General features: G+C 38.0%; 1 protein-coding gene across 2 annotated transcripts in view; it reads left to right on the forward strand.

Annotated features, from left to right (window-relative positions):
* The window catches only part of CETN3 (centrin 3), a 224445-nt gene that overhangs the window by 28200 nt on the left and 172640 nt on the right, over positions 1-23605 (forward strand). For both annotated transcript variants that reach the window (XR_004299373.1, XR_004299374.1), the window contains exon 5: positions 7752-7860. The gene's annotated coding sequence lies outside the window, so the exon portion shown is untranslated. The remainder of the gene's footprint in view (positions 1-7751; positions 7861-23605) is intronic.

Here is a 23605-nt window from a genome sequence, read left to right on the forward strand (position 1 = left end):
TAATAAAAGTGATTACCTGCTTGGGATTGAAGGCAAAAGAGGCAACTGGATAGCTGAGGAACAGGTAGAAGAGACACATTTTCTTTAGAACCATGAGAATATTTTACCTATTTTTAAAATATATGTGAGAAGAGAATATATAAGCCAGAGATTAAATAGACACACTTTTGCTCCCTAAAATGACAATAAAGCTTTTCTTTTTTTTTTTTTTTTAAAAAGGCATAACACTTGCAAGGACAGAGAATGGAAGAGGAAGAAATAGCAAATTTGGGGAAGCTGGAAAGCAGGTGAATGAATGGTACTGACTCAGCAGACCTACAAAGCCAAATTCTTTGCTGACAGTGGGAAAAGCTGAAAAGCTTTCACATTGCAGATTCTCCAAAATGTTCAGGAATTGGCTTTACCAGGTATCTCTGGAAATGAGATTGAAGGTGGGGCTAAAAATAGGAGGATTGGTTGGCAGTCTCTTTAAGAAGCAGTTAAATCCCCAATTGCACAGCCAGGCAAATTCTCTTCCCCAGTATTCAGGTTTAGCCTCTGGAATGGGGGGAACAACACAACAAATAACTAAACAAAACACCCCACAAAACTCTCTCTATTGAGATGTACTGGGAAGGGGGGGGAGGGGGCAGTAACTTGCTGAAAACAAAGTGATTAATTGAGCATTTGCATGCTGAATACCAAGACCCTCTCCCTTGTCTCTCTTTTCCCACTTGGTGCCCAGATTAACAATCCAGTCTAGGCTGAAGATGCTTCATTATGAAATCTGACCAGTCAAGAGAAAAGATATCTGGGGAACCCAGTGAAATAACCAGCCAAAACACCCTACACTAAATCTCACAGTTGACAAGTGCTAGCATGAACTAAGAGCTTTTTAACAACTTTTTAGTACCTCCACTTTTAAATATGAAAAACCAAGGTTACTAAGGAACTGAGGAGAGTTTTAACAATGAAAGATAAAGACTATAGTGGATGCTATGTTGCCTTGCTCAGCTCTGCCATTCAAGAACTGAGGCCTTCTTTCCTCCAGCTGCTGTTAATATTGACTTGAGGGCTCAGAGCTGAGTGGCTGTATAGTGTCACTTTACCCCAGGCTTACATCTCTTCCCCAGAGCAGACTACATCCAGTCTCGTTGAGATATGGGGTTTGAGCTGTGGGCACAAAGATATGTTTCCTTTGCCTCATTTAGGAGCACTTCTAAAGGGCCATCCCATCTCCAGAGCTCCCTATGGGATTGGCTGTTGCAAGTGCATCACAATTCAGTTTCTTAGTTGCTTAAAGGTATTGCTCTTGAAGGCACTCCCCAATTAACCATCTGCCCCTAAATCTCAGTCTCAGGAAACCCTGCCCACAGCAGAATCCAAATCAAATAAATAGAAAAAAGTGAGAAGAAAAAGATTAATAACTTTGGGTAGATAAGAGAAGATACTAAATCCATGAGATAAAAAATGCAAGACACCATAGAAGAAACCTTGAAAGAACATAAAAGAGCTTCTGGGAATTAAAGAAAATATATGATGGCAGACATGAAAAAAACTGAATACATAAGTTGGAAGATTAAGTTGAGAAAATCTCTGAAAGAAGAAAAAGACAAAGAAAAAAGATGTTTTCAAGGTCATTCTAATTATCTGGCATCTGAATAAAAGAAGTTTCAGAACAGAGAACTGGGTGTCATGGGGAGGATATAGGGAAAGCAGTCATCAGTAAAATAATCGAATAATATTTCTCAGAACTTAAGAATTCGTTTCCAGGTTGAGTGCTTGGCCCAATTATGTATATTAGGGCACCTCATAGGGAAACTTCAGAATACTGAGGGGCAAAAAGAAGATTCTATAAGCTTCCAGAGAGAATAGGTAGGACACATAAAAAGTATTACGAATCAGAATGACTTCTTAACACCACGCTGGAAGCTTGAAGACTATATATAGATCAATAGGATCAAAATGGTGAAGAAAAATTACTTCCTAGCTAATACTTTATACCTAGCTAAACTATTAATGAAGTGTGAGGTAGAATAAAAACATTTTCAGACCTACAAGTTCTCAAAATATTTACCTCTCCACTTGTCTTTTCTGGAAACTCCTGGAAGATATACTTGCCTAAAAGGAGGAAGTATAATAGGAAACTTAAAGATGTGATGTCCATGAAAGAGCCATCAACACAGAAGCAAAGCAGAATCTCTTATGATGTGGGTTAAGAGCAATACTAAGATGCTAGCTGAGCTCTTAGGCTTAGAGAGTGACCAGTTCAGACTGGAGCAGGTCAGAAGGGTTCTGGCAGAAATTATTCAAGAAGATGAAATTACTAAAATACCTAAGTGAATGAAAAATTGAGAAGAGATTTAACAATTTTCAGAGAATTTGGGGTTAAATAAGCAAAAGTAAAAGCAAGACCATTATTAACTCCAGTGAAATGAAAATTGATGCAAGAAAAAAAGTAGTAATAATGCTCTTTATCACTTGACTCCAAAAAAACACATCATAAAAGGTAGACATTGAATATTGATCTAACCAAAATTTATGAAATAATATTGGGAGCATGAGGGAAGTGTGTGTTGTATACATGTGTGTCTATGCTCATGCATGCATATTTGCTGGAGTTAGAAATAAATGTTCATCTTCTATAGATAGAACTAGTAATATAAGCAGGGAGCATACTTTAGTATTAAGAACATAAACTGAGTCCAGACTACCTAGGTTTGAATTGTAGCTCTGTTACTTTCCAGTAGTATGATCTTGGGCAAACTACTTCTCTGTGCATCAGTGCTTATATGTAAGAGGGAGATAATAATAATAATACATACCACACAAGGTTATTGTGAGGATAATATAAATGTGAGCTTAGAACATCATCATACTGTTATATAGTAACTACTATATAAATATTTTCAATTTATGTTATCTGTTATGGACTGAACTGTGTCCCCCACAAATTCATATGTTGAAGCCCTAACCTCCCAATACCTTACAGCGTGACTGTATGTGAAGATTTCCCGCACATGCCTTGAAAGAGATTATTATGTTAAAATGAGATTCTTAGGGTGGGCCCCAATCTAATCTGAGAAGGGATTAAGACATACAGAGAGAGACACAGGGATGCATGGGCACAGAAAAAAGACCACGCCTGGACACAGTATTTCCTTCTCACAGATGGCACACAGAGAAGGTAGACATCTGCAAGCCAAGGAGAAATGCTTTAGGAGAAACCAAACCTGCTGACACTTTGATTTTGGGTCTTCTAGCCTCTAGAACTGTGAGAAAATAAATGTATTACTTAAGCCACCCAGGCTATGATACTTTGTTATAACATTCTTAGCAAACAAATACATTGTCCTATTATTGAAAGATTGGGTTGAATACCATAAGATTCAATTTAAAGAGCTGAGAGTGTTTGCCTCTGGGAAGCAGGATATGACAGTGGGGAAGAGATTGCTTTGTTGTTTTTTTAAATGAAAACTTTGTAGAACTCATCAGCTCCTTAAACTATGTATATTTATAACTTTGATAAAAGTACAAACAAAAAAATGGAGGGCAGTGTCTGAAAAAATCAGTTACCTCTTGCCTTTTTTCATTTGAGTGATTAAGAACTCTCTGGAGTTCTCTTTCAAGCACTGTGGACATCTGGGGTTCTATCAAAGATGCCATCAAATGGGGATTAATGGCACTTTGGGCACTCTTTATTAATGCCCGCTAAATTTAGTCTAGCCTCAGTACTGTCCAAGTAGCTAATTAGGACTCATTGCTCCTGGGTAGGAACCTGACTTCACCAATAACTCTTTTGTAGCTGAGCCCCTTCAGAGAGATTGTGAAGTTCTCACAGCTCTTGATAAGAGATGTTATATATTTGTTATGGGGATAATATTTTTTATATTGTATTTCCATATAGTTTCCTTTATCTGGCCTCTTTTCTCTCCCTGTGGCCCTTCTGACAGGGAAGATATAATCAGTTAGTAGTAGAAAGCCAACTAGAAATGTTTGACCATAAAGAAATATTCTCACACATAAAAAGAAATCTTGAGATGGTTCGTTACTAGGTGGGGAGTCTAGTTCAATGGCTCAATGACATTATTAAGGACCAGGGTTTCTTATCCTTATTCTGGGCTGCAACTTGTAGCATTCTGGCTACTCTCTTCGTAGGTATAAGATAACTGACAGCAACAGTTCCAGACCTCATGCCCTCAGAAACATTATCCAAAGGCTGCATAGGAGAAGACATCCATATTCATATCCCTCTTTAAGAAAGGAACCTTTTGCCAGAAGCCCCCAGCACAGTTCTCTACATCTCAATGACCATAATTGCATAGCATGTCATTCCTAAACTAAGTAGCCAGAGTAATGGAATTACCGGTGTTCCCTTAATCCAAATAATACTCTGAAGATGGAGAGAGTCTCAGGCTCCCCTGAAACGCACCTCTGACCCATACTTGAATAAAGTCAGGATTATTTTAGCAAGGAATAAGAGAGGAGAAGGGCAAATGTTATGAAATAGGAAGAAGATATATATTGTTTTAGCAATAGTTCTGGTGTGATAGGAAGGGGAAGTAGAAAATTCTTTCACTGGGAAGGGGAGAGAGAGAAAGGAAGGTGGTAGATCAGAGATGAATGTTCTGGCTCCCTACCTTGAGGTTTAAATTTAGGGAAGGGTATCGTGGGCAGAAATTAAGGATGATAGAAACACCCAGAGTCCTGGTGAAGGGACACTTAGTCCTGGCTTCTCAAGACAGCCTAGGAAATTCTAAGTTTTTTAGGGAATCCTGAAACTGGGATGAAGCCACAGCCAATGGGTCACTGTGTAAGAGATTAGATGGCTGAAAAATGAGGCCAGGTGAAGGCTCTGATATTGTGTACGAATTCCATATAATCTGAAGTTTTTGCAGAAGGTGGATTTTAGGGGCACCTGGATGGCTCAGTTGTTAAGCATCTGCCTTCGGCTCAGGTCATGATCCCAGGGTCCTGGGATCGAGCCCCGCATCGGGCTCCCTGCTCAGCGGGAAGCCTGCTTCTCCCCCTCCCACTCCCCCTGCTTGTGTTCCCTCTCGCTGTCTCTCCCTGTCAAATAAATAAAATCTTAAAAAAAAAAAAAAAAGGTGGATTTTATGCCTAGAGACTTTGGTTGAAGCCAAGGTCTTTCCAGACTACATCCAAAAGAATTGACAAAACCTGCAGCACTACAGGGGAGTTCCCTTAAGCTGCAGCCTGAGAAAATGAAAGCTTCACTCTGCTTTTACTCTTCTCAGGAAGGTGAAAGGGGAAGGAAGGGGACTGAAGGAAGGTGAAAAACAATCCTGACAGGGACTTTGAACTTTTCCTGGACTGAATATTCATAGCTCAAGATGCAGATAGACAGAATTACATTTAAATGGCAAGTTGCTCTTGTCCAAAGGAAAATGGCTCCAGAATAAGAGATCAGTTATGGAGAATAATTATCATTTTTCCTCACCTCAAAGTTATGAATTTAAGCTTTGCTATATTTTACATTTTTCAGGATTATCTTCCTTTTTTTACCTTGTGGGGAAACATTGTGGGAAAGTGGAAAATGAAAGAAAAAATGTGAAGATGGAGATGTATAGGATCCTCTTGAGAAAGGGCTAATGCTACATTTACATGAACATTAATTGGGATTATATAACAATGATGTAAAATTATTTAGCTGGCCACTTTAAGAAGTTAATATGGTTAATCAAATATTTTTAGTGTAAGTAAACCAAATATGATTTGGGCTTTTTAAAAAAAATGCATGCATTAAAATGTTTTTTAATATGAAAAGATAACCACGATTCAGTACAGAAATAAGCAACCAGGTTACTTATATTTATTTTGTTTGCATTATGTTTTCTTTTTACTACATATGTTTAACCAGGTGGAAAACAACAGAAAATTTTCATTTTTAAGAACAAATATAACCTGGTCAGGAATTGAATTTACATTCTAATTGCATTATAATAAATCAGGAATGTTTATGGTCCCATCTAGCACCTAGTTAAAACTCAACACATGTATAACAATAATAAGAAAATTTGTTGGCCAAAATGTTGTAATAGCTACTCAAAATACATGAGTAAATTTTAATATTCAGAAAAGAAATAACAGACATAGAAAGTGTATTTGAGGCACATGTATCATTTGAACAAGTGCCAGAGTTATGTAGCTAAAGATTAAAGTGTGATTTAGAGATATATTCCATGCCATATGCACGTGCATCCCCTCCATTAGCATTAATAGAATTTACATGCACACAGAGGAGAGAACTGAAATTGTTGAAAGGCAAAGGAGGAATGATTTTAACTCTGCCTATAATTCTAGAAGCATGGGACTATATTATTAAAAGCTCTGTGAAAGGCCTTAATTTAGGAACTGAGATATAGAAGCTCAATATCAAACTGCTACATGTATACTTCGTTTGTATTATTAGAGAAAAGTGAGGCAGGCAGGCTAAAGAATTTGTCAAAGACTGTTCTGGGATCATAGTATTTTGTGGGAAACAATATATGCATTTTGGATGTGGAATAATTTGAGGAATATGAACATTTTCTAATCTGAGACAAAATGTAATTGATGTTATTGTAGCCATTAGCAGGCACACACACACACACACACACACACACACACAGAATTATATTACTTATATTCACCTATAAGCACCTGTTCCCTACCCAGGCTTTAGAAAAATATAAATACTTTCAACCTATTGAGTATATATTTTTTTCTTGCTGCAAGATTATCAAAAGATTGTTGAATCCTAAGGTAATTTGGGGGGGAATTGGAGGGAAAAGTAAATTTGTATCCTTCTCCCATGTACTGCTTACCTGGAAATGACTCTCATTAAATATACCCATTACTTTACTAAGTATTAGGAAGAAATAAATTAGCTAAATAATTAATCAGACCAAGATGGTGACAAGTGATAGACTTAACTTTCTGTGGGAATAATTATATTTGAAAGTACAGTTTATTTGGAAAGCCCCTTGGCAATATATTCATTCATTCATTTGGCACATTCTTAGTGAATGTCTACTATGTGCCAGTCACTTTTCTGGCTCTGCTGACCCAGAGGCAAATAAGTTAAAGTTCCTGACCTCATGGACTTTACAAGTGAGCAATGTGCATTAAGGACTTTAAAAAATTTCTACACTTTTTGGTTGTTAATATATCTGTATTAATCCAGTCTCATAAATACTTACAGATTTGCACAAAGATGGATGTATATGAATTCCCATTGCATCATTATTAAATGCTTAGATACTTTTGCATATGTTTTGAAATTCTTTATAATAAGAAATGGATATTTCTATCTAGTAAAAAGGAATACTTTAATTGTCTTGATTTTTTTTCTGCCCTTTTTGAAATTTCTGAGCATACCTTGCTTTTTTAATTATAAATGTTTTTAAAGGCCCTTTTAGTGTAAAGATGCAAAACTGATGAACTTTTGGGGTAGAAGATATTTGTAAAAAGCAAACCCTCATGATTTTCCTTGCTTATACACATTGTCTTCCCCTGATTTTTGAAAGATTGCTACTGCTTGTGCCAGAATCCTGTAGTAGATTCTTCTGTATCATAAGAAGCTAGCTCAGAAAGGTTTGAGGTGCTGGGTATGAGTAGAAATATTTGGGCTGGAATTGAGCTTTAAGTGAGAAGAAACAGTAGAAGGAGCCTGGGTGTTTTCCTACTTCTTACTAAGAAATGTGAATTGTCAGGTGCTCAAATGCAAAATATGTCATAATGTATTCACAAGTATTCCATTCTACTTCCAGGCAGTGGAAGGATTGAAATCTCACCCCCTGTGAAGTTAGGTGGACTGTCACATGTTTTGGCTAATGAAATCTGAGCAGAAGTGCTATGTGTCAACCAGAGGTGGGAATGGTAAGAGCCTGTCTGTACTCTATGGGGTTCCCTTGCTGTGATGATCATGAGGCTCTGTGTTAAGATGGAGCTTCTACAGCCTGGGTTTCTTAGTGACTTAGTGATAGGATTGAAATCTCCTGTGTTTCTCCTTTGATATTTAGTGTGGAAATAATTAAAGTGTTGTGTTAAGTTACTACATTTTAGAAGTTGTTTATTATCACATCACAGTCCAGCCCCATTGAACTAATAAAAAAGGTAAAGAAAAATTATGATATTTAGATATCTTAACAACACAGATTTCCATCCACAGATCACTCACTGAATAGTTTGTCTTTCAAATGAATCATTTGATTTTTTTTTTTTTAACCCAAATGGTTATCATACACTAATGAGTCAGGAAGAGTTGAAATCTCAGACATCAAGTCATTTATTTATACTTTTAATATCCACCCCTTCTGGGGCAAAGAATGTCTCTAGGTTTTAACTTTAGCTTTCTCTGTGGGTCATATCAGTCACAAGCAGTTCATAAGATGGTGGGAGTTGTTCCGGCATGGCTCTAAAATAATAAAAAAAATATATATTGATCTCCACCCCCCACCCCCATTCCTGACATAGAGCTCTTGAAACAACTTGTAAATAAGGGTGCTAGGAGAATCTTTTTGTCCTAATATTTATCTTTGACCCCAATTTCTGACACAGAGCTCTTAAGACCTTTGTAATCTCCAGAGTAATAGGAATGTCCAACACAGAGCTCCTAAATTCCTTGGAATTTCCTGGGTGATAGGAATGTCTTGTTCTAATGAGTTGACTCTAGGTGGGCTCCTGGGTGGGGCTGGTCACCAAAAAGACCAAGTCATGATTCGAAGTTTGAGACTTTCAGCATCACCCTTCATTCTCTAGAGATAGGAGAGAGGCTGGAAACAGTTAATATTCCATCATACCTATGTAATGAAGCCTCTATAAAAACCCCCATAGGACAGGGTTCATGGAGATTCTGGATTGGCAAACACAGTTATGCTGGAAGGTGGTATGTCTTTATGGAGACTGAATCTCCTGTGCTTGGGACCTTCCCAGATCTTATCCTATGTATCTCTTTATCTGACTGTTCATCTGTATCCTTTTATCATATCCTTTATTATATTATAAACTGGTAGACCTATATGTTTCTGTGAGTTCTGTGAGCTATTCTAGCAAATGATTGAATCTGAGGAGGGGCGTCACGGGAACCTCTACTTTGTAGCTAAGTTAGAAGTTGTGGGCAACCTGGAAACCTACTACTTACAATTGGCATCTAAAATTGGGGGCAGTATTGAGGACTGACCCCTTAACCTGCGGGGTCTGCACTAATTCTAGTTAGTGTCAGAATTGAATTGAATTGTGGGACACCCAGCTGGTGTCACAGAAAACTGCTTAGTGTGAGGGAAAAAAAAAAAAAAGAAACTCCACACATCTGGTGTCAGAAGTATTGTAAGTGTGGTAGCAGTGTGAGAGTAAAGGAGAAACACACAGAAGTGAGTTTTTCCTTACAAAAGGCCCATTACCTATAATCAAATCTGCCCATAGAGGGTCAGAGAGCAGTGTGTGAGTTCTTTTGTGGCTCAGCCACAAAAGCCATGTACAAAAATAGGACCATTGCTTTAGATGTGGGTAAAGGATCTTTGAAACCTTGACCTTGGAGAATGGAGAATGCTTAGTATTTTTGTTTACTTATTTTTATTTATGTTAAACTAGAAGTTTCTAAGTATGATTCTGTGACTCACAGTTTACCTACTACTTTGTAACCATACTGTTATATTTGAAGTAAGTTGTGACAAACTGAAGGGACTTTTCTTTGTTAACTCTGCAAAGTCTCTGTTATAAACAAGTAGCATGCTTTTATAAAATAGATAATTATGAAGCACCTAAGATCAAACACACTTTCCTTGGTGTGTATGTTTTATTGGTTTTCTCTGCAGATAGATTTTTTTTTTTCATCCAGTCACCCCAAAGTTCCCAAATTTATATCAAGTCAGTTTTTACCACCAGCAGAGACAAATTAGAATGGTTTAATCCTAAATACAACTTCCTGGAAAGAGACTCTGATTGGACAAACTTTAGTGTAGTATCCAAATCTGGCCCAATTAATTGTGGCCTATGGCAGTGGGTTACTGAGTTACACATTGGTTCCATGACTCATCTCTGGATGGGTAGAATATTTGCTCTCAGAGAAGGAGGCTGACAACCTACAATGTGTAGGCTGCAGATAAAAGTTGAAACACAGTACAGTTGGAAATCATTGCCCTAGTGTATTATTAGTACAATTAAATTAGTAGTATACCCTCAAAGTATTTAATGATCACAACCATTTTATAAAATTGTTCCTTTGAGCTGTTAGCTGTTAAAATATTTCTATATGATTTTTAGTTAAATTAATAATATAAAGAGAAAACATGTGATTTAGGGCATGTCATTTTAACAACCAAGCTGTACTTCAAAAAAAATGACTTAGTATTCAATCACGATATCAATGAATATATAATAACATATGAAGATGAGAATGGATTTTGAGTAAAGTTTATAGAAAGTATATGAAATAGTGATTTGAATGATTTAAATATCACTAGAAGAGATATTTTATAAATCGAACAATATATTTCAAATTCCAAACTCAAGGAAGTAAAGAAATTGTTAAAGATTTACATTAGGGCAGTGTTTTCTAAAGTATTAGTTTTACAAACTGCTCCTCCAAAAGGTTCTTTGCTGTATGTAGGAGAACTGCTCACTACATTCACCTCTTCAAAATTCACATTTCATATTAGTATATCAGAAGCTCTGATAAGTCCCGTAGGAGTGAAAGTTGATTAACTTTGTAACCCAAGATTATTTGAGTATGACTTTTTTTTTTTCATTTAGCTAAATAAAAATACTGCAGAATTAGTGTTATGAACTCAGCAAGTTGTCTTACTTTGAGGGCTTCATATCACTCACTACCTGTTAGTTTTTATATACTCCTATAGTCAATTGGAGTTACTATATTCTAATAATACATGTTTTAGAAAAGAATGATAAGAACAAATGTCAAGCAAATGTTGGCATTTCCCAGGTTCCTCAAATCCTCTTTTGGTATTCAAACAGCCCCTAATAAGGACCATATCACATATCAGGACTCTGGGATCATGACCTGAGCTGAAGGCAGACACTTAACGACTGAGCCACCCAGGCGTCCCTAGGCTTAGTCAATTTAATCTAAACTTTTATGTACTGCAAGCATCTCGTCTCCATGGATACCGTTACAAACAGATGCTCTTAGCTGAAGTCACTTTGAAAGAGTTCAAGGGATGATAAATGGAAAAGATAAAAAGATAAGACTTCACTTTACTCTTTACCAAGCAAGTTATATATTTAGTCATTCATACATTTATCCAACTAATATTTATTGAACATTTACTATGTGCTGGGCACAATGTAGAGATAGGCAGTCCTGCCCTTTCAGAATTGACATTTTGTCATGAGAAAGAGGCTTGTCTACTACAATCTCATGCTAAAATATTATACTATAGAAAACTTCAGTTCCTGGAATGCTTGAGTTCCTCAGATCTCTGAGACCTTCAGGCGTCAGTGCTTCCTCAGTGAGTGTTGGAGGAGTGAGATGGCGGAGGAGTAGGAGACCTAAATTTTGTCTGGTCCCAGGAATTCAGCTAGATAGGTATCAAACCATTCTGAACACCTACAAATTCAACAGGAGATCAAAGAAAAGAATAGCAGCAATCCTATGAACAGAAAAGCGACCACTTTCTGGAAGGTAGGACTTGCGGAGAAGTGAATCCGAGGCGATATTCAGGAGGATAGACAGTGGGGGAGGGGTCCTCCGTCGGCCGCTTCTGGCAAGTGATAGAGCCCCGGAACACAAAATCGGAAATTTTAGAAGTCGGCTCTGCTGAGGGACATCGCTGCAGTGGCTAAGCGGGGAGTGGAACCCTCCCTGAGACAGTGGGGTCTCAGGACCCTCGGGGTCACAGAAAGACCAGGGTTGCCTGAGTGCGGCAGAGCTCCCAGGTATCGGAGTGGGGAAGCTGGCTGCAGAGACGGAGCTGAGGAGTGGGCTCTCAGCTCGGGGTTGCCATAAACCGTGATCCACAGCACAGTCGGGCCACTGCTCCTCCAGCAGGGACCCAACAAGCGGCAGATCTGGGGAGACTCCCCTTCCTCCCCCAGGAGGAGTGGCGCGGGAGCGCACCACAGGGATCTGCTGGGTTTGGAGACTCCACACCCAGTTGGGTGCCAGATAGAAATGCTCAGTCACAGGCCGGGTGAGCACGGAGTGCGGCTGGAGACCGGGGAGACTGGAGTGATTGACTGCTTTTCTCTGGAGGTGCACTGCGGAGTGGGGCCTGAGCTCTCGGCTCCTTCGGGCGGAGATTGGGAGGCCACCATTTTCACTCTTGTCCTCCAAAGCTGTATGAAAAGCTTGCAGGGAACAACAGCTCCTGAGAGCAAACCCGAGCAGATTACTTAGCCTGCACCGCCACCCCGCAAGGGCGGGGCAATTCTGCCTCCGGCAAAGACATTTGAGAACCACGGCAACAGGCCCCTCCCCCAGAAGATCAGCAAGAACAGCCCCCAAGACCAAGTTTATCAATCAATGAGAACGGCAAAACTCCAGCGCTAGGGGAATACAGCACATAGAATTCATGGCTTTTTTCCCATGATTCTTTAGTCTTTCAAAGTTAATTTTTAAAATTTTCTTTATTTTTTTCTTTTTCTATTTCTTTTTTTTTTTTGAATTTTTCTTCTTTCCTTTTTCAACCAACATCTTACCTTATCAATTCCTTTTTAAAAATATTTTTAATTTTCATTTTTACAGTCATATTCTATCCTTTCATTGTATTTAACCTTATTTTTTGTATATATGTAAGTTTTTCTTTCTTTAAAATTTTGGGATAGTTTCTTCTAACAGACTAAAATATACCCTAAATCTAGTGTATAGCTTTGTTCTAGTCTTCTGCCTGATCACATTCTCACCTTTTTTTTTTAAATTTTATTCTTACTTTTTTCAACCAACTTCTTATTAATTCCTTTTTTAAAATCTTTTTTAATTTTCATCTTTACAGTCATATTCCATCCCTTCATTGTATTTACCCTTATTTTTCGTACATATATGTTTTTCTTTCTTTAAAATTTTGGGAGGCAGTTTCTTCTAACAGACCAAAATACACCCAAAATCTAGTGTGTGGCTCTGTTCTATTCACCAGCCTGATCATATTCTTTTTTTTTTTCTTTCTTTTCCCTCCAGTTTCAGGTCTCTTCTGATTTGTTTAGTGTATATTTTTCTGGAGTCATTGTTACCCTTTTAGCATTTTGTTCTCTCATTCATCTGTTCTTCTCAGGACAAAATGACAAGACAGAAAAACTCACCTCAAAAAAAAGAACAAGAGGCAGTACCAACTGCCAGGGACCTAATCAATATAGACATTAGTAAGATGTCAGAACTAGAGTTCAGAATGACAATTATAAAGATACAAGCTGGGCTTGAAAAAAGCATAGAAGATACTAGAGAATCCCTTTCTGGAGAAATAAAAGAACTAAAATCTAACCAAGTCAAAATCAAAAAGGCTATTAATGAGGTGCAATAAAAAAATGGAGGCTCTAACTGCTAGGATAAATGAGGCAGAAGAGAGAATTAGTGATATAGACCAAATGATGCAGAATAAAGAAGCTGAGAAAAAGAGAGATTAACAACTACTGGATCACGAAGGGAGAATTTGAGAGATAAGTGATACCATAAGATGAAACAATATTAGAATAATTGGGATCCCAGAAGAAGAAAGAGAGAGGGGGCAGAAGGTATATTGGAACTAATTATAGCAGAGAACTTTCCTAATTTGAGGAAGGAAACAGGCATCAAAATCCAGGAGGGACAGAGAACCCCTCTCAAAATCAATAAAAATAGGTCAATACCCTGACATCTAATAGTAAAACTTACAAGTCTCAGAGACAAAGAGAAAATCCTGAAAGCAGCTTGGGAGAAGAGGTCTGTAACCTACAATGGTAGAAATATTAGACTGACAACAGACCTATCCACAGAGACCTGGCAGGCCAGAAAGGACTGGCATGATATATTCAGGGCACTAAATGAGAAAAATATGCAGCCAAGAATACTATATCCAGCTAGGCTCTCGCTGAAAATAGAAGGAGAGATAAAAAGCTTCCAGGCCAAACAAAAAATAAAAGAATTTGCAAACACCAAACCAGCCCTACAAGAAATACTGAAAGGGGTCCTCTAAGCAAAGAGAGAGCCTAAAAGTAACCTAGACCAGAAAGGAACAGAGACAATATACAGTAACAGTCACCTTACAGGCACTACAATGGCACTAAATTCATATCTTTCGATAGTTACCCTGAATGTAAATGGGCTAAATGCCCCAATCAAAAGACACAGGGTATCAGATTGGATAAAACAACAAGACCCATCGATATGCTGTCTGCACGAGACTCATTTTAGACCCAAAGACACCTCCAGATTTAAAGTAAGGGGGTGGAAAACCATTTACCATGCTAATGGACATCAAAAGAAAGCTGGGGTGGCAATCATTATATCAGACAAATTAGATTTTAAACAAAAGACTGTAATAAGAGATGAGGAAGGACACTAAAACATACTTAAAGGGTCTATCCAACAAGAAGATCTAACAATTGAAAATATCTATGCCCCTAACATGGGAACAGCCAATTATATAAACCAATTAATAACAAAATCAAAGAAACACATCAACAAAAATACAATAATATTAGGGGACTTTAACACTCACCCTCACTGAAATGGACAGATCATCTAAGCAAAAGATCAACAAGGAAATAAAGGCTTTAAATGACACACTGGACCAGATGGACTTCACAGATATTTTCAGAACATTCCATCCCAAAGCAACAGAATACTCATTCTTCTCTAGTGCACATTGAACAGTCCTCCTGGGTCACAAATCAGGTCTCAACCGGTACCAAAAGATTGGGATCATTCCCTGCATATTTTAGGACCACAATGCTTTGAAACTAGAACTCAATCACAAGAAGAAAGTTGGAAAGAACTCAAATACATGGAGGCTAAAGAGCATCCTACTAAAGAATGAATGGGTCAATCAGGAAATTAAAGAATTAAAAAAATTCATGGAAACAAGTGAAAATGAAAAAAAAACTGTTCAAAATCTTTGAGATGCAGCAAAGGCGGTCCTAAGAGGAAAGTATATAGCAATATAAGCCTTTCTCAAGAAACAAGAAAGGTCTCATATACACAACCTAACCCTACACCTAAAGGAGCTGAAGAAAGAATAGCAAATAAAGCCTAAACCCAGCAGGAGAAGAGAAATAATAAAGATCAGAGCAGAAATCAATGAAATAGAAACCAAAAGAACAGTAGAACAGATCAATGAAACTAGGAGCTGGTTCTTTGAAAGAATTAATAAGATTGATAAGCTCCTGGCCAGACTTATCAAAAAGAAAAGAGAAAGAACCCAAATAAATAAAATCATGCTGAAAGAGGAGAGATCACAATGACCACCAAAGAAATACAAACAATTATAAGAACATACTATGAGCATCTATATGCCATTTGCAAATTAGACAATCTGGAAGACATGGATGCATTCCTAGAGACGTATAAAGTACCAAAACTGAACCAGGAAGAAATGGAAAACCTGAACAGACCCATAACCAGTAAGGAAATTGAAGCAGTAATCAAAAATCTCCCAACAAACAAGAGCCCAGGGCCAGATGGCTTCCCAGGGGAATTCTACCAAACATTTAAAGAAGAATACATATTCTTCTGAAACTGTTCCAAAAAATAGAAATGGAAGGAAAACTTCCAAACTCATTTTATGAGGCCAGCATTACCTTGATCCCAAAATCAGTCAAAGACCCCATCAAAAAGGAAAACTACAGACCAATATCCCTGATGAACATGGATGCAAAAATTCTCACCAAAATACTAGCCAATAGGACCCAATAGTACATTAAAAGGATTATTCACCATGACCAAGTGGGATTTATTCCTGGGCTGCAAAGTTGATTTGACACCCACAAATCAATTAATGTGATACAATATATTAATAAAAGAAAAAACAAGAACCATATGATCCTCTCAATAGATGCAGAAAAAGCATTTGACAAAGTACAACATCCTTTCTTGATCAAAACTCTTCAGAGTATAGGGATAGAGGGTACATACCTCAATATCATAAAAGCCATCTATGAAAAACCCACAGCGAATATCATTCTCAGTGGGGAAAAACTGAGAGCTTTCCCTGGCAGGGATGTCCACTATCACCACTGCTATTCAACATAGTACTAGAAGTCCTAGCCTCAGCAATCAGACAACAAAAAGAAATAAAAGACATCTGTATCAGCAAAGAAGAAGTGAAATTCTCACTCTTTGCAGATGATATGATACTTTATGTGGAAAACCTAAAAGACTCCACCCCGAAACTGCTAGAACTCATACAGGAATTCAGTAATGTGGCAGGATATAAAATCAATGCACAGAAATCCATGGCATTTCTATTCACCAACAATGAGACAGAAGAAAGAGAATTTAAGGAGTCGATCCCATTTACAACCACACCCAAAGCCATAAGATACCTAGGAATAAATCTAACCAAAGAGGCAAAGAATCTGTACTCAGAAAACTATAGAGTACTCATGAAAGAAATTGAGGAAGACACAAAGAAATGGAAAAACATTCCATGCGCATGGATTGGAAGAACAAATATTGTGAAAATGTCTATGCTACCTAGAGCAATCTACACATTTAATGCAATCCCTATCAAAATACCATCCACTTTTTTCAAAGAAATGGAACAAATAATCCTAAAATTTATATGGAATCAGAAAAGACCCCGAATAGCAAGAGGAATGTTGAAAAAGAAAAGAAAAGCTGGTGGCATCGCAATTCCAGACTTCAAGCTCTGTTACAAAGCTGTCATCATCAAGACAGTATGGTAATGGCACAAAAACAGACACATAGATCAATGGAACAGAATAGAGAGCCCAGAAATGGACCCCCAACTTATGGTCAACTAATCTTCAACAAAGCAGGAAAGAATGTCCAATGGAAAAAAGACAGTCTCTTCAACAAATGGTGTTGGGTAAATTGGACAGCTACATGCAGAAGAATGAAACTGGACCATTTCCTTACACCACACACAAAAATAGACTCAAAATGGATGAAAGACCTAAATGTGAGAGAGGAATTCATCAAAATTCTTGAGGAGAACACAGGCAGCAACCTCTTCGACCTCAGCCGCAGCAACTTCTTCCTAGAAACATTGCCAAAGACAAGGGAAGCAAGGGCAAAAATGAACTATTGGGACTTCATCAAGATAAAAAGGTTTTGCACAGCAACAGAAACAGTCAACAAAGCCAAAAGACAACCAACAGAATGGGAGAAGATATTTGCAAATGACATATCAGATAAAGGGCTAGTATTCAAAATCTATAAAGAACTCATCAAACTCAACACCCAGAGAACAAATAATCCAATCAAGAAATGGGCAGAAGACATGAACAGACATTTCTGCAAAGAAGACATCCACATGGCCAACAGACACATGAAAAAGTGCTCAACATTACTAGAACTCATACAGCAATTCAGTAATGTGGCAGGATACAAAATCAATGCACAGAAATCAGTTGCTTTCTTATACACTATCAATGCAACTGTAGAAAGAGAAATTAGAGAAACGATTCCATTTACAATAGCACCAAAAACCATAAGATACCTCGGAATAAACCTAACCAAAGAGGTAAAGGATCTATACTCTAGGAACTACAAAACACTCATGAAAGAAATTGAAGAAGACACAAAAAGATGGAAAAATATTCCATGCTCATGGATCGGAAGAATAAACATTGTTAAAATCTCTATGCTACCCAGAGCAATCTATACCTTCAATGCCATCCCGATCAAAATTCCAATGACATTTTTCAAAGTGCTGGAACAAACAATCCTAAAATTTGTATGGAATCAGAAAAGACCCTGAATCGCCAAGGAGATGTTGAAAAAGAGAAACAAAGCTGGGGGCATCACGTTGCCCGATTTCAAGCTATATTACAAAGCTGTGATCACCAAGACAGCATGGTGCTGGCACAAAAACAGACATACAGACCAATGGAACAGAATAGAGAACCCAGATATGGACCCTCAACTCTATGGTCAAATAATCTTTGACAAAGCAGGAAAAAACATGCAATGGAAAAAAGACAGTCTCTTCAATAAATGGTGCTGCGAAAATTGGACAGCCACATGCAGAAGAATGAAACTCGACCATTCTCTAACACCATTCACAAAGATAAACTCAAAGTGGATGAAAGACCTCAATGTGAGACAGGAATCCATCAAAATCCTAGAGGAGAACATAGGCAGTAACTTCTTTGACAACGGCCACAGCAACTTCTTTCAAGATACATCTCCAAAAGCTAGTGAAACAAAAGCAAAAATGAACTTTTGGGACTTCATCAAGATAAAAAGCTTCTGCACAGCAAAGGAAACAGTCAACAAAACAAAGAGGCAACCCACAGAATGGGAGAAGATATTTGCAAATGACACTACAGATAAAGGGCTGGTATCCAAGATCTATAAAGAACTTCTCAAACTCAACACCCAAAAAACAAATAATCAAGTCAAAAAGTGGGCAGAAGAGATGAACAGACACTTCTCTGAAGAAGACATACAAATGGCTAACAGACACATGAAAAAATGTTCATCATTATTAGCCATCAGGGAAATCCAAATCAAAACCACACTGAGATACCACCTTACACCAGTTAGAATGGCAAAAATGGACAGGGAAAGAAACAACAAATGTTGGAGAGGTTGTGGAGAAAGGGGAACCCTCTTACACTGTTGGTGGGAATGCAAGTTGGTACAGCCACTTTGGAAAACAGTGTGGAGGTTCCTCAAAAATGTAAAAATAGAGCTACCCTATGACCCAGCAATTGCACTCCTGGGTATTTACCCCAAAGACACAGATGTAGTGAAAAGAAGGGCCATATGCACCCCAATGTTCATAGCAGCAATGTCCGCAATAGCCAAACTGTGGAAAGAGCCGAGATGCCCTTCAACAGATGAATGGATAAAGAAGATGTGGTCCATATATACAATGGAATATTACTCAGCCATCAGAAAGGATGAATACCCAACTTTTACATCAACATGGATGGGACTGGAGGAGATTATGCTAAGTGAAATAAGTCAAGCAGAGAAAGTCAATTATCATATGGTTTCACTTATTTGTGGAACATAGGAATAGCATGGAGGACATTAGGAGAAGGAAGGGAAAAATGGTGGGGGGAATTGGAGGGAGAGATGAACCATGAGAGACTATGGACCTGAGAAACAAACAGGGTTTTAGAGGGGAGGGGGGAGGGGGGATTGATTAGCCCGGTGATGGGTATTAAGGAGGGCACGTACTGCATGGAGCACTGGGTGTTATACGAAAACAATGGATCGTGGATCACTACGTCAAAAACTAATGATGTATTGTATGGTGACTAACATAACATAATAAAATTAAAAAAAAAAAAAGTGCTCAACATCACTTGGCATCAAGGAAATCCAAATCAATACCTCAATGAGATACCACCTCATACCAGTCAGAGTGGCTAAAATGAACAAGTCAGGAAACGACAGATGTTGGCGAGGATGCAGAGAAAGGGGAACCCTCTTTTTTTTTTTTTTTTTTTTAAAGGTTTTATTTATTTGACAGAGAGAAAGACAGCCAGAGAGGGAACACAAGCAGGGGGAGTGGGAGAAGGAGAAGCAGGCTTCCGGAGGAGCAGGGAGCCTGATGCGGGGCTCGATCCCAGGACCCTGGGATCATGACCTGAGCCGAAGGCAGACGCTTAACGACTGAGCCACCCAGGTGCCCCGAAAGGGGAACCCTCTTACATTGTTGGTGGGAATGCAAGCTGTTGCAGCCACTCTGGAAAACAGTATGGAGGGTTCTCAAAAAGTTGAAAATAGAGCTACCCTATGACCCAGCAATTGCACTACTGGGTATTTCCCCAAAGATACAAATGTAGTGATCCATAGGGGTAGGTGCACCCCATTGTTCATAGCAGCAAAGTCCACGATAGCCAAACTATGGAAAGAGCCTAGATGTCCATCAACAGATGAATGGATAAAGAAGAGGTGGTATATATATACAATGGGATATTATGCAGCCATCAAAAATCCCGAAATCTTGCCATTTGCAACGACGTGGATGGAACTAAAGGGTATTATGCTAAGCGAAATAAGTCAATCAGAGAAAGACAAGTATCATAAGATCTCACTGATATGAGGAATTTGAGAAACATGACAGAGGATCATAGGGGAAGGGAGTGAAAAATGAAACAAGACGAAACCAGAGAGGGAGACAAACCATAAGAGACTCTTAATCTCAGGAAACAAACTGAGGGTTGCTGGAGTGGGGGGGGATGGGAGGGATAGGGTGACTGGGTGATGGACATTGGGGAGGGTATGTGCTTTGGTGAGCTCTGTGAATTGTGTAAGATTGATGAATCACAGACCTGTACCCCTGAAACAATACATTATATGTTAATAAAAAAAATGTTATACTATATTCCAAGAATAAATACAGATTTCTTGGGAGGTAGGCATTGGGGCTAGTATTAAGGAGGTTTGAAGTTAACTGTTAGCCAATTACTAAAGGTTTAGCATAATGGTTCTCAAACTTTAGTGTGAGTATGCATTAGAATCATCTAGAGGGCTTGTTAAAACAGAAATTGCTGCCCCTCAACCCCAGAGTTCCTAATTCAATAAGTCTAGTGTGGAGACTGAGAATTTGCATTTCTAACCAGTACCTAGGAAATGCTGATGCTGCTGGTCTTGGGACCACACTTTGATAATCACTGACACAGGGAGTGTATTAGTTAACTATTGGCTAGTATAACAAATTATCCCAAACTTAGATGACTTAAAACAATGAATATTTACTATTTTATATAATTTTTCTGGGCCCAGGAACCTGGGAGTGCCTTAGCTGTGTGGTTTTGTCCTGAAGTCTCTCATTGGGTTGCAGTTAAGACATTGGTTAGAGGGAGCCTGGGTGGCTCAGTCGTTAAGCGTCTGCCTTCGGCTCAGGTCATGATCCCAGGGTCCTGGGATCGAGCTCCACATTGGGCTCCCTGCTTGGTGGGAGGCCTGCTTCTCCCTCTCCCACTCTCCCTGCTTGTGTTCCTGCTCTCGCTATCTCTCTGTGAAATAAATAAATAAAATCTTAAAAAAAAAAAAAAGACATTGGTTAGAGCTGCAGTCATCTGAAGGCTTGACTGGGACTGGAAGATCCACTTCCTAGGTGGTGGATCCACACATGACTATTGGCAGGAAGCCCCAGTTCCTCACTGGCTGTTGGCAGAAGGATTCAGTTCCTTATCACAGCTAACCTTCCTTATTGCTTCATAGGGCTGTTTGACTACCCTTAGGTCATGATAACAGGCTTTCCCCCAGCAAGGGACCCAAGATCAAGAACAGGAGGAACCTGCAAATACTTTTATGAAAGTCATACATGATTACTTCAACCACATTAAAAGTGAGTCACTAAGTCCAGGCCCACTTAAGGGGAGGGGAATTAGCATCCACCTTTTGGAGGGAGGAGTATCAAGAAACTTGTGGATGTATTTTAAAACCAGTATAGAGATTATACTCTAGTACTTCACTAATAATTAATTGTTACTTAATTATTAGTAAATTAATCAGTGACTAACTCTTCCAGGATGGTAATATGATAGAAGTAGAAATGCCGAATGGTGGGAATTCAATAGCCGTAATTGATTATTACTATACTTTTACTTTCCATGACTTCAAAATATTTTGAAAATGATAGTAGTATAACAATATTACCCATATTTTGAATATTACTCATATTTTGACTATTCCTATTTTGTTTAAATAAAGAGACTAGGATGTCTCTATTTCATGTGTGTATCTATGGATGGATGAACCTATGTAGCTCTGAGTGTAAGTTTGAACTAGTAAAGGTTAAGAACATGAGGTCTGACGTTTGAATCCTAGCTCCATCCCTTACTAGCTGTGTCATCTTAGGTAAGTTATTTAGCCTCTCTAGAATTCAGTCAGCTTCCTCATCTGTAAAATGGGTTTAATAATAATACCTACTTTATAGAATTGTTCTAAAGATTAAATGAGACCCTAAATGTTAAAGAGCTTAGAAAGTACTTGAATATTTTTGTTTCATTATTTATGGATATATATGTATACATTAAAAATAGAACAATTCAGAAGGGATTAAAATGAAAAAATATAAGTTTAATTTAGAGCATAGCAGACTTTACTGAATGTTTGGAGAGATAAGAAAATTTATATCTCAGTCAGACAGCTTTAAATTGTATTAAACTCTACTCTGTTTAAAGGAAAACAAACCAATTCAGCTATTTCTTGTAACTTGCACTCTAGCCCTTGCTATATGGTTCTCCATTCTTCCTCCACTCTTAAGGAACACCCCCTTCCTCAAATTTCTTGCATTTTATTATTTATTTATTTATTTATTTATTTTTTAAAGATTTTATTTATTTGACAGAGAGAGACACAGCGAGAGAGGGAACACAAGCAGGGGGAGTGGGAGAGGGAGAAGCAGGCTTCCCACGGAGCAGGGAGCCCGATGCTGGGCTCGGTCCTAGGACCCTGGGATCATGACCTGAGCTGAAGGCAGACGCTTAATGACTGAGCCACCCAGGTGCCCCAAATTTCTTGCATTTTAATGCAGAGAAATATAGTCCTCCCTTTCTTTTTTTTTTTTCTCACCTGAATTTTTCTGTTCAAATGGGTCAGCAGTATATTTTCCTATATAAATATCATTCTTTCTCTCTCTAAGAAGAATTCTAGTGCCAGCTATTTAATATATATTTTAAATTCTGCCATTATAGATTAATTCTTAAAATATCTATTAGCAACCACGGCTATTGATTATGCACTGTTGTAACCATGAATGAGCCTATGATCTACTCAAATAGAAAGATGGGAAATAGTAGGTCTGGTGCATACCATATGTAATGCTTGCATATCTTCTTGATAAGTCCTGAGGAATGATGTATCATGAACATTGTTTTTAGTAATCCCAATTGTCACTTTGTATTCCATGTCACATAATTCTGACTGATGAAAATTTTAAAACCTCAATTTACCAGAAGGCAACTAACCTCAATTTGAAGTTTTAAAATATACTTTCTTTAGAGGACAAAGGTAAAAGCCAGGGTTATTGGCTCTTAGATTCTGGCCAAGGATTCTGTGTTTTTAACATCAGAGGTGTAGAAAAAATGATTAGTGGTCAGGATGATGGCTGAGGTGTTGTCAAGTCTTGTCATCAAAAAAGCCTTTTTTATGTTGTGTATCCTTTACTTAATGCTTCTCAGTTTTGTCTTAAGATTGGAATCAGAATCACCCCAGAGTTACATACATGAATACCAAACTCAAGTGGAGTCTTTTAAGGGGGAGTCCCAGCATCTGCACTGTAGCAAGTTCTCCACTAATTCTTCTGTACTGCAAAATTTGCTCTGCTTAATAAAACAGTTTTAGAAAGATGTCCAATAGCAAACTTGAATCTACAAAAAGGATTTTCTCATTCATGATTAGTTAGCAAAAGATTATATTAAACAATCTAATTGTTCTTGCTAATTGAAATTTTATTATAATATGGTGAGTTGATCAATTTTGTTTTAAAGATTCCATTTGTACCCTTTAGTTAGACAGTCAGTGTAACAATGAATATTTCATGAT

Source organism: Phoca vitulina, unplaced genomic scaffold, assembly GCF_004348235.1.
Source record: "Phoca vitulina isolate PV1807 unplaced genomic scaffold, GSC_HSeal_1.0 scaffold6, whole genome shotgun sequence".
Lineage (NCBI taxonomy): Eukaryota > Metazoa > Chordata > Mammalia > Carnivora > Phocidae > Phoca > Phoca vitulina.